This window comes from Littorina saxatilis, unplaced genomic scaffold, assembly GCF_037325665.1.
Source record: "Littorina saxatilis isolate snail1 unplaced genomic scaffold, US_GU_Lsax_2.0 scaffold_574, whole genome shotgun sequence".
In the NCBI taxonomy this organism is placed as follows: Eukaryota; Metazoa; Mollusca; class Gastropoda; order Littorinimorpha; family Littorinidae; genus Littorina; species Littorina saxatilis.
In genome coordinates this window covers 20,261-32,658 of record NW_027128239.1, presented here as the reverse complement: position 1 = coordinate 32,658, position 12,398 = coordinate 20,261, and the positions used below count along the sequence as shown (strand labels likewise).

Below are 12,398 nucleotides of genomic sequence, written 5' to 3'. Positions count from 1 at the left end.
GGCAAAGGGTAGCAACTTTCAACATGGACCAAAGTTGTAAGGATGAAGGGAAGGGGGAAACAACGTCATCCCAATCTCCACTCAACACTAACGAAAGATCGAGTCTGAGACCACATGAACTTTTAAGTAACCATCACAATTTTGTTTTAAAAAAACGCTATGGTTTTATTTGTATTTTTAATTGTTTTAATTTTTTTTTTTTAGTGGCAGCGAAAAGGCGGAGCAAGAGGGAGTATGTTGCTTGTGTGGTTTGGTATGCATACCAGCTTTTTGTGTGTGATTATATTGGAACGACAACGTTGACGTTGAATTGATTTCTTTGCTTGTTGCGTACTCGTATTTGTATTACCATTTCAGTATTTTTGTGTGTGGGATTAAGGGTGTACGCTTTTGAGAAGATGTGTGAGAAAATACGTGCAATAACTGTTTGTGCGTAAAATGAAAGCCTTGCTGTTTCATTACAAACGCGGACTTCGGACATGCCTTTGTATAGATTAAGTTGTGAAAAAGTGTGGTTACTAAAGCATTAACGTATACATTTTTATCGAAGTGCCTTCGCTTAAAATGTTTGAGGTGCTGACTTTTCTTTCTTTTGAATATACCTGCCCATTTATCTAATAACCTTTTTGCTCTCGATGTTTTCCAGAAACAATTTCCATTGTGCCAGCACAGAAACAAAACATGTCAGACAGACACAGACAGACAGAGCGACAGACGGACGGCAGACGGACGGATGTACAGGCACATAGTCGGACCATCGTACACAGACGTGCGCGCGCGCGCCCGCACGTACGAACACGCCAACACAAACGCACACAAGCAATCGAACACACACACACACACACACACACACACACTCACACACACACACACACACACACACACACACACACACACGCACACACACACACACACACACACACACACACACACTCTCTCTCTCTCATTTACTTTTGGATCAAATGCCATTTCGCATGGACTGGACCAAGTCAACTAAAACCTTACACTGAACCTCTTTTGGTTTGCACTTTTATATTATTTTTTGTATGTTTTTTTTTTTTTTTTTTTTTTTTTACAAATATAGCCAATTTTAGTGTTTGCAGTGGTGTGGTGCTTGAGATAATTCAGCTTCTGAGCTTTTGAAGCTTTTGTTTGCTAGGTTTTGAGGTTTTGTGGAGCAAGATAATGGCTTTTTTTAACCACAGCTCAATTTTGATCTTTATGATAATTTCAACTTTCGTCAAACTAGAACATGAATACACACATGTTTGAAGCAAAATCTAACACCATTGACCATCACACTTTCTGAATTTGTAGGTATATTTTTCTTCGTTCAATTTATCCTAGACGACAGATGTTCGGAATGTTATTCAGAACGGCACTTGCTACTTGTTGCGGCAAAGCCTGTTCTTGTATATGTTTCTCTGTTGTCTTCAAATGTATTAAAGAGCCTAGTTTAAGAATGTGTTAAGGTTTTTTTAATACTGTTTTTATCTAAGTATCTGTGATTATTAAAGCTTTTGTGACTTAGCATTCTTGCAAAGTAAATCAGCCGTTGTTGATAGCAACTTGAGCGATTTGTGCAAAAGCGAACAACTGTGATTTCACTCACGTATCTGTATTTTTTCTGAATCAGTGTGCTTGCTGTTCCCTACGTTTAACTGAAGTAATTTATGCAAGGCCCGTCCTTACCTGAAGAATCTTCATTTTCTAAAGCCCCCCAAAATAACAGTAAAGCAGATGCCTGTCTTCATATTGACAGAATAAATTCGTAACCGGATAAAAACGGTATTCTAATTATTTTAAGTTTTATCAGTGTCATCAGTTTTCATTTGACATATGTGAGTTTTTGGTGTGTTTTTTTATCTTCTCTTACTTGTCTGAGATTATCAATCTGTACTTTAACTGAAAGGTGTTTTCAGTGGAACTTATACTAACTTATACTGACGTGACCAAAGCTTCTTCATAACTGAACCAAGTGCAATAAAGCTTTGTTTGCCATTTTATCCAGTTTTTCGGCTACGTGTGTGTATGAATGTGCGTCTCTCTCTCTCTCTCTCTCTCTCTCTCTCTCTCTCTCTCTCTCTCTCTCTCTCTCTTTCTTTCTCTCTCTCTCTCTCTCGATCTCTCTTTCGAGGTATTACACACCGGTACGACCGAACATAAGGTATCAATAAACTCCTCTTGTGCAGCGGGTTGAAAGTATACCCTGATCCCTCGGAGATATACCTCCACTCCGGTCTGAACGACCTCACGTGACATGTTATATGGTAGAAGAGCATGCTGTCGCTTATTCTCCTTCTGAAGATGAGGTATACCCTCAGTTCGGTTAGACTGAAACGATGCTCAAGCAGTGGAATTTGTGTGTGGTTTGTTTCAGAGCAAAATGTTATTTTATCCAAACAAGAAGATATTCTCGCGCACCGCCTTGTTCAGGATATCCACAAGTTGACAATGATGTGTGCGAAATAAATAAACAATGAAACGAACCAGAACGGACGGACGGACGGGCAGACTGACGGACGGACTGACGGACGGACCGACGGGCAGATTGAGGGACGGACCGATCGATGGACGGACGGAGGGACGGGGGGAGGGGGGGGGGGCGGGAGGGGGGGGGGGTGGCGTTACGGGTAACCCCTCCTGATCCGGTCCTGCAGGGTATTCCTTCAACCCTCTGCACAAGAGGAATCTATTCGGATACAGACTGAAGGACGGACGGACTGACGGACGGACTGATGGACTGACAGACAGACTGTCGGACGCGGGACCGTATGGACGGACATACGGACGGACTAAAAGGACGAAGGAACGAATAAACGAAGAAAATAACGAAGGTCGGAACGAAAGAGCGAACGAACCAACCCACGAATGAACGAACGAACGAACGAACGAACGAGCAAACAAACAAACAAACAAACAAACAAATAAACAAGCAAACAATAAACAATAATTGTGTGCAATCTGGCCCATTTTCAGGGCATTTGTCAAACGTTTGGAGGAGGTCCACAGTTAGGCCTGGGTGGGGGGGGGGGGGGGTTGTCCCACCAACAGGAATTCCCCCCCCCCCCCCCCTCTCCCCTGTGTTGGGCCCTGCACAAGAGGAATTTATTGATACGGACTGAACTTGAAGAACGGATTGACTGACGGACCGACGGACGGACGGACTGACGGACGTACTGAAGGACTGTCGGACGAACTGTCGAACGAACGAACGAACGAACGAACGAACAAACGAACGAACAAACGAACGAACGAACTGACGAACGAACAAACTGACGAACGAACAAACAAACGAACAAATTAGCAAATGAATACATACATTCGCAGAAAGAAAAAGGCAAAAGGTACATTTGTGGAGTCAGTAAGGGGGGTGGGTGGGCTTCCGGAACCCAGGAACCTTGGGAATCCCCCCTGGCCTAGAACACACACACACTGATCGACACTGACACACACACTGACACACACAACTTGACGAACGCACACACACACACACAATACACACACACACGACAGTCCACACCGGCACACACACACACACACACACGCACGCACACACACACTGTGACACACACACACGTAAACACACACACCGGCAATGACACTGACACACACACACGTACCGTACACACTGACGGGCACACTGCCGGGCACACACACACACACACACACACACACACACACACACACACACACAAACACAAACACATACTGACATACTCGCAACTGACATAGCAGAGGGGGGTGGTAAGTCATTTGAACGTTTAATTTCTTTTGTCACAAAATTATTTTGAGATAGTTTTGTATTTTTAGTCACTGCAGCGAAGGGACATCACTCCCGCCACCTTATCTGTATCTTCTTCTGCTTGTTGCCGCAACACGTGTAGACCAGTCCAAATCGTCCAAATGTAGTGGTCATCTGCAGAGACGCCGCCGTGCCGTACAGCTTATCCTGGATGGGAGTCGGGATTCGCTTTTTTTGCACTGCCATTGATGCCAAGAACGGAGCAGCCAGGGTCATTTCAATTTTCATCCAGGAATGGCACAAGCGAGCCAAACCGGCCGATGGTCTTTCGACTCCATGGGCATGGAGACAGCTGGTGAAGGTAATACTATTTTTATTCCTACATTCGTGTTGACGACAGAGTGCAACGTTTCTAAAATATGATCGGTGCTAACAGAGCAGCAGGAATATACGTGCCCTTGATGACTTGGTCACTTTCGGTTTCACGGTACCAGTAAAGTCGATCGACCCCCCCCCCCCCCCCCCCCTTCCTTTTAGGACCTAAACAAATCTGAAAAAATCAGGTCTTGAAAGGAAGAAGTCTTGAGATGAGAGTAAATATAGAGAGGTTGTGGACAGACAAATCTGAGAAAACAGGGTCTTAAAAGGGAGGGAGTCTTTAATCAGGGGATATTAAAAGTGTTGTTCCACTGTACTACCAAAAAGAGGGGATACTGTTTGATGTTACTGTAAAGACTTACAGTAACACTGTTCTCTCCGATTGCCAGTGTTTGTACTTTGAAACAGATTGTATGACCGGCACGGTTGGCCTTGTGGTAAGGCGCCCGCCCCGTGATCGGGAGGTCGTGGGTTCGAACCCCGGCCGGGTCATACCTAAGACTTTAAAATTGGCAATCTAGTGGCTGCTCCGCCTGGCGTCTGGCATTATGGGGTTAGTGCTAGGACTGGTTGGTCCGGTGTCAGAATAATGTGACTGGGTGAGACACGAAGCCTGTGCTGCGACTTCTGTCTTGTGTGTGGCGCACGTTAAATGTCAAAGCAGCACCGCCCTGATTGGCCCTTCGTGGTCGACTGGGCGTTAAGCAAACAAACAAACAGATTGTATCCTGAAATTTAGCACTCCATGTGTTAACATTTCCACTTCCAGGTCTGTAGTGTGCAAACGTGTTGTCACTGTTACAGCTGAAATGAACTAACAAGAATACTAGTCTGATGTACATAAAATATGGGAGAGGTTTGGGGTCGGGGGTGGATGGCAAGCATAACATTGATAAATGACTATAGTTTTGCAGTGGTTTGCTCTCTTGTACTATGAGTGTTAACAGCAATTGTTTATAATTTGTTACTCAACTTACTGTAAGGACTATTACTATTAGCTTTTCTCAGCAACTGCAAACAATTGTGACTTAATTGCAAGAGCGCTTCATTAAACATTGGGACACTTCTTTTGGTTTTTTTAATGGCTATAGTGTAGAAACTAGAAATGCTGAGATACATTAATGTAGTCATGAGCAACAACAAAAACAAGAACATGTTTTGAATTCTGATAGCTAATGAAACTGACAGCTTGATTAGAATTATGTAGTTTTTGCAATTGCTGACTGAGTTGCATCCTTTGGTTTTACCTTGCATTGATTATCACCTTTGCTGACAATTGACTCATTGAGTGCAGTATTGAGTAACGTATAGTTATTTTATTTCAAGTTAACTTCTGGCTCTGCATGGTGTTAATCCTACTCAAACTTAGTCAAAGTAAGGTATCATTATTTATGAATAATGTGAAGTTGAAGATACAAATTAATGAGAAAGTTTGTGTATTTTTCTGTACACTCTTGCTATTTACTGTTTCAGTGCTGAACCATTTGCTTGAATGCTTGATCAGATGATGACAGAGTGACACCTGGTGGTACCCAATAAAACTGCCTTTGCTGCTATAACTACAAGAAATTTCTACAATTCAGAACAGTAAGTGCATGAGGTTCCATTTTAAGCTGTCAAGAGTAAATCTCAGGAATAGATTAGAAGATTTAGTTATGTCACACATGTCTTGCTTTCTTGACTTTTCTCACACTCTCTTGTCAGACTCAGAGAGTGCATGATTGTACATTTTTTTTACAGTAATTTTTTATGTTCCTAATTGGAAAACAAATGTGTCATAATCTTAGTGTTTAGGATAACTATATGGCAGAGAGAATCATGGAAATGATTGGGCGATGGGGGTGTGTCGCTGGTGTGCAAGAGGGTGGGTGGGTGTGGAGAGAGTAGTGATGGTAGTCAACTACTAACTAAAAGATTACTGATTGCATACATTTAGTGTTTATTGATTTGGAGGGTGGGGGAGGAAGGCAAGCAGTATTATTACATGTGTATGGGTATACTAGTTGTGCATGTTCCAAATGGGGGTGGAGGTTGGCATGGCAAGCAATAGCTCAGTCGGTATAGTGGCCTTGAAACCGGTTGTGGGGATTTATTTCTCAGAATTGACGTTGTGCAGACTCTGCTTGGTTTCTGAATAGCTTATTAAGCCTGTGACTGTGTGCATACATAAAGATCTCAAGTTCACAGTTTCAGGGCTTGGAATTAATGGAAACATCAACACACATGTAGGAAAAACTCAAAAAAAGGAGGGGGGGGGGGGGGGGAGTTTGGTCCCACGGTAGTGTTTGAATGAAAGCAATCTTACTTTTTAAGAGGGTAATCTTGCAGGACTATGATTCTTACATTGGTAGTTGACTAGTGTAGTTGTGGTTTTGTACTAGTGAGGAATGTCATCTATGTCATGTGATTTCTTGCTTCTTCTTTTTGTGTGTGCAGCTAAAGATGTTGGACCTTGCCTACAGCCTAGTTTTGCATAGATCTCCAACACCGTGGCTTTACTCTGAGACACCACAGAAAACACAGCCTTTTCTGCTGCTGAAAGGTAAACATTAGGTTAAATTTGTGTTTGTTTTGATTTGTATGTTTTCCTTTTGTAGTCTATGGCAGGAGATTTGTGCAGGTGTACAAATGGTAGAGGTGTCAGAGGAAATGTCCACTTGTTACTTGTCTCTATATCAGTATATATGTATCACAAATACGCATCAAATGTACTGATAGAGACCACATGGACAATTTCAAGCACTTTTCTGCCAGGGGTAGGGTCAGCTATGTAAGAATCATGTCTTACTCTGTTCATGCAAAAATAAGGTTCTGCATTTGAATGAGTTTGAATCAGGCACCTGTGTTTTTGCTCTTGTTTGTGCCCTCTTGTGAACTGTTAACTTATGAACAACCACCCCAGCAAGCAACTCTTTACTGTTCTGAGCACAACAGAAGGGCGCATGGTCTGGGCATATGGATGGTAAACACATCTCATGCACAAGTACAGGCCTGAAAGTGGCGAGTATTTTCAATTACTCGCCATGGCGAGTAAAAATCATGTAAATGGTGAGTAGAAATGTTAATCTACTCGCCACATGCGAGTAAAGTTGATAAAACAAATGGTTGTTTTGACGAGTAAAGTTTCAGTAAATTATGAGAAGTACATGTACTAGCAGTGCTTCATTTTGTGGACTTTCAGTGCTGAAGTATGATTGTGTGGATTGATCATTTTGTATTCTGTTATTCAGATTGCCACTTGCTTTCTTTTACATATATTTACAAGATGGTGGCTGATTTGTGTGTGTTGCAGAACACAGGTCCATGAATAAAAGAACCCAGCTGGTATTCTTCATTCATGGAAAATGAAAGGAAATTTATCAGCCAGGATTCGCCACTCACTCTGCTAAGGGGGAACCCCGGTCAGCCCTACAGTGGATGAACAGCTTGGTCCTTGGAGGGAAAGGTAACTACTGCAGCACTTTAGAAGGGGTCTATGTCGACCAACAGTGGCTGTATTCCCTGTATGTTAATTTCCTGTACATATACAGGGAATATACTTCCGTTAGACGCCATGGAGTTACTTCAAGCTTACGAAAGTGAAAGTGATTCAATGGACGAGAGTACCAGCGAGGAAAACATAATACCAGGCTGTTGGGGGTGGGGGTGCAGATGTTTCTTTAACTAAATCCGTTTTGATAAACGGTCGAAGCATGTTTTGCTTGGCTGGATGCCGCACGCGAATTCAGGATTTTAAATAGATTCTCCTATCTAACCGCAGTCACGCGCTTGGCGCAAGATTGTACGATATTATACTTCTTTACAGAAAATCCAACTGTATTCCCGGTACACAGGGAAAACACCTATGGCTATGGGGAATACACCTTCTTTTGGTCGACATAGACCCCTTCAACCTTACAATATGTGAATGTGTAGAATATTATGCTTTTGCTTAAAGCTTGTTACATATGACTAAGACAGAAATGTTAATCATTCCCTTGGTGCAAATCATAAAAAGAACAATAGCGATCTGATGTACTGTGGATCAATCGAGGAAAAGGTGTGTATGACCTAGAAGAAACTGGTTTTGAAAGTGCTGAGGATGGATGGAACATTGATGCAATATCATTTACTACATTGAACCTGGGTTTCAAACTGAAGTGCTTTTTTATGCTTCTTGTTATATATATGGTCTCGATTGACTCCTGTGTTCAAGAGACTGTAAACAACCATAAACAATCTTGTGTTGTTATGTGGTGGTGGTTTTGCTGTTGTCTAGCATCTACCCGTAATTGGCTTTATCAAATGCACCAGAAACGAGCATGAGTTTGTCGGATTAGTGAACTGTTTGAAAAACTTTAATGTATTTGTGGTTGACAGGTTGTTATTATTTCTATATTGTGTTCTTCTTTTTCTCAGGTGGGCTGTCTTCTGAAACATATGAATCGGGAGCGTCACATCTTTCTTCCTGAGACATCCCCTCTTGAAAATGGTGTGGCGTTTAGCTGAATGGAAACGTGGCAGTGTCCTGTTTTTCATAGCTTCGATGCGCGAAGTTGGGGATTTCAGCAGAGAATTTATTGATTGATTAATTAATTAGTTATTTAAGCTCACCTCACTCCTTAGTGTTATTTAGGGGGATGGGGGGGGGTGGTGTTGGCCTGGATCTTGTTAGTGAACTTTCTTTCTGGCAACTCGCATCAGAAATTCCAGGTTTGCTTTCAAGGCAATAGACGGTTTTTGAAAATAATTCTGTTAGGATTATCAGCAGTCCGGAGGTGTAAAAATCCCTGTACTGCAGTCAGGTTTTTCAAAACATCTCGAGCACGCTCTACGCCTCTGACGGGCTGTATCCCACAATCGGGACAAACGACCAACTTGGATGTGTATGCCATGCGCACAATATGATACCCCTTGCCTTTAAAAATCAGCGGTCACGAGTTCATCAGAGTTCAGAATTTGTTGTGTAAAAGATAGCCGCTGTCAGCTAGCCATTCGTGGCTCAGGTGATTATATTTAATACAAATTTAAAAAAAGGTTTCTTATGTAGCGCACGCCGCACAGCATACACATCACAGTCAGTCGCTTGTCCTGATCGCAGGATAGCGTGAAACATGCTCCGGGAGACTGCCAATAATCCTTACATAGTAGTAGTTATTTAAAGAAATTGTGTATTGGTACAGCATGTTATGCATGTACTAAGATAGCTATTTGTAAATATTTGGTAGATATTTGTGGTGGTGTCCCGAATTGCTCCCTCCCAATTTGCCCCATCCCATATGGTCCCCAATTATTCTTGCATTTTGCTGTGAGTAACATAACGTGTGCAAAGGCGACGGGCGCTGTGGCGTGGTGGTAAGACGTCGGCCTCCTAATCGGAAGGTCGAGGGTTCGAATCCCGGCCGCGGCCGCCTGGTGGGTTAAGTGTGGAGATTTTTCCGATCTCCCAGGTCAACTTATGTGCAGACCTGCTAGTGGCTTATCCCCCTTCGTGTGTACACGCAAGCACAAGACCAAGTGCGCACGTAAAAGATCCTGTAATCCATGTCAGAGTTCGGTGGGTTATAGAAACACGAAAATACCCAGCATGCTTCCTCCGAAAGCGGCGTATGGCTGCCTAAATGGCGGGGTAAAAACGGTCATACACGTAAAATTCCACTCGTGCAAAAACACGAGTGTACGTGGGAGTTTCAGCCCACGAACGCAGAAGAAGAAGAAGAAGAAGTGTGCAAAGGCATTTGTCTGAAGCGCATTTCCAAAAAGACCCCCCGCGGGTTAGGGGGAAGAATTTACCCGATGCTCCCCAGCATGTCGTAAGAGGCGACTAACGGATTCTGTTTCTCCTTTTACCCTTGTTAAGTGTTTCTTATATAGTCAATGTTTGTACAGATTTTAGTCAAGCAGTATGGAAGAAATGTTAAGTCCTTTGTACTGGAAACTTGCATTCTCCCAGTAAGGTAGTATATTGTACTACGTTGCAAGCCCCTGGAGCATTTTTTTTATTAGTGCTTTTGTGAACAAGAAACAATTAACAAGTGGCTCTATCCCATCTCCCCCCCTTTCCCTGTCGCGATATAACCTTCGTTAAACACCAATTAAAGAAAGAATTTCCAAAAAGCATAGTTACCATTTGTTTTTTTAAATCTGAATCCGTGACTGTTGTTCTTGAATACTCTTTCGTTTAGGTTTCCAAAAATGCTGATATAAAGGGGAAGGATAGTTGAAACTGTAACCGTTTACATTTTGCTCCCAGATTTGCAGTTGTTGTTTTTACTAGGAGTTTGGACGGGCTCGGTGTTCTTGTGGATAAGACATCGGCCTCCTATTCAGAAGGTCATGAGTCAAAATCGCGGCCGCCTGGTAGGTTAAAGGTGGAGAATTTTCTGATCTCCAAGGTCATTGCTTATGTGCAGACCTGCTAGTGCCTTATCCTCCTTCGTGTGTACACGCAATCACAAGACCAAGTGCGCACGGAAAAGATCCTGTAACCCATGTCAGAGTTTGGTGGGTTATAGAAACACAAAAATACCCTGCATGCTTCCCCCGAAAGCGGCGTATGGCTGCCTGAATGGTGGGGTAAAAACGGTCATACACGTAAAAATCCACTCGTGCAAATTTGTGAGTGAACGTGGGAGTTTCAGCCCATGAGCGAAGAAGAAGAAGAACTATGAGTTTTACTCTTTTAAAAAAATTATTTTCAAATTCGAAGATTGCCACAACAGTAGTCTATCTCATCCGACTTGAACCCTTCAGACTCCCTGTACATGTACTTGCAGTTTAAACTCATATTTTGTCTGAGAATAGTTTTCAAATGCAAAGTCCTTCAGAAAAACTGCGAGATAAAAATCTGGAGTGCTAATATCGTGTTGGTGTATCGTGTCAGTGGCCGAGTGGTAACGCACTTGCGCTCGGAAGCGAGAGGTTGCGAGTTCGACCCTGGGTCAGGGCGTTAGCAATTTTCTGCCCCCTTTCCTAACCTAGGTGGTGGGTTCAAGTCTTTCGGATGAGACGAAAAACCGAGGTCCCTTCGTGTACACTACATTGGGGTGTGCACGTTAAAGATCCCACGATTGACAAAAGGGTCTTTCCTGGCAAAATTGTATAGGCATAGATAAATTTTCATAAAAATGTCCACCAAAATACCCGTGTGACTTGGAATAATAGGCCGTGAAAAGCAGGATATGCGCCGAAATGGCTGCGATCTGCTGGCCGATGTGAATGCGTGATGTATTGTGTAAAACAATATTACATCTCACACGGCATAAATAAATCCCTGTGCCTTGAATATGTGCGCGATATAAATTGCATAAAATAAAATTAAAATAAAATCCCCGAGCTTAGAACTGTACCCACAGAATACGCGCAATATAAGCCTCATATTGATTGGTATGTAAGAAATGTTAAAGTCCTTTGTACTGGAAACTTGCATTCTCCCAGTAAGGTAGTATATTGTACTACGTTGCAAGCCCCTGGAGCAATTTTTTGATTAGTGCTTTTGTGAACAAGAAACAATTAACAAGTGGCTCTATCCCATCCCCCATCCCCCCCCCCCCCCCCCCTTTCCCCGTCGCGATATAACCTTGAACGGTTGAAAACGACGTTAAACACCAAATATAGAAAGAAAGAATAATCTTTGAACAGCATTTGGTTGGAAAATGAAAGTCTTCACAAAGCTATCTTCTTCTATTTGTGTGGGTTAATAAATAGGATTTAACATAACAATGTGGTACTAGTATGGGTTTTGTAAAGTGATTACTCAACTTCTGTGAATTGTACCTTCGTGGTGATCATGCTACACACTGGGTAATTCAAGCACAGAAAATAATATTTCTTAATAATTTGGCCTTATAAATGTACTCCGTGACTGTATTTGTATATGGTGAAAAGGAGAAGATATAAAATTTGTGAAATAGGACTTCGTATTTGGTTTTGTCATAATGAATTTGTTGTTTCTGTGTGTGTGTGTGTGTGTGTGTGTGTGTGTGTGTGTGTGTGTGTGTGTGTGTGTGTGTGTGTGTGTGTGTGTGAGCATGCATGCGTGCTTATGTGTGAGTGCACAATTGTGTGTGTGTATTAATCCAGCAGAAACAGCTTCTCTTCCATACATTTGAATCATTTATATTGATACCACATGGAGACTATTCTGAACACACAAGCGTGGTTTTCTCTCTACAGTGCTTTTCCTAAAGTTAAATATTGAATTTTTGAATTTAAAAGTTTTTGGCACACCACTTTAAGATAATGCTCAAGGAAAATAAATAGTCTTCTTTTTTCATTAACGCTTTTTCTCACAGTG

At 42.3% G+C, this 12,398-nt stretch overlaps 1 long non-coding RNA gene across 2 annotated transcripts; it reads left to right on the top strand.

Moving 5' to 3' along the window:
• Positions 1-3,580: 3,580 nt before the first annotated feature.
• Positions 3,581-12,017, top strand: LOC138956614 (uncharacterized). Of its 2 annotated transcripts, XR_011452723.1 has the most exons (5): positions 3,581-4,106; positions 5,597-5,710; positions 6,560-6,665; positions 7,416-7,568; positions 8,522-12,017. It is a non-coding gene; the product is annotated as an uncharacterized lncRNA (long non-coding RNA). The 2 variants fall into 2 exon arrangements; XR_011452722.1 differs by lacking the exon at positions 3,581-4,106 and having other exon boundaries at positions 4,970-5,710.
• The last annotated feature ends 381 nt before the right edge of the window (positions 12,018-12,398 follow it).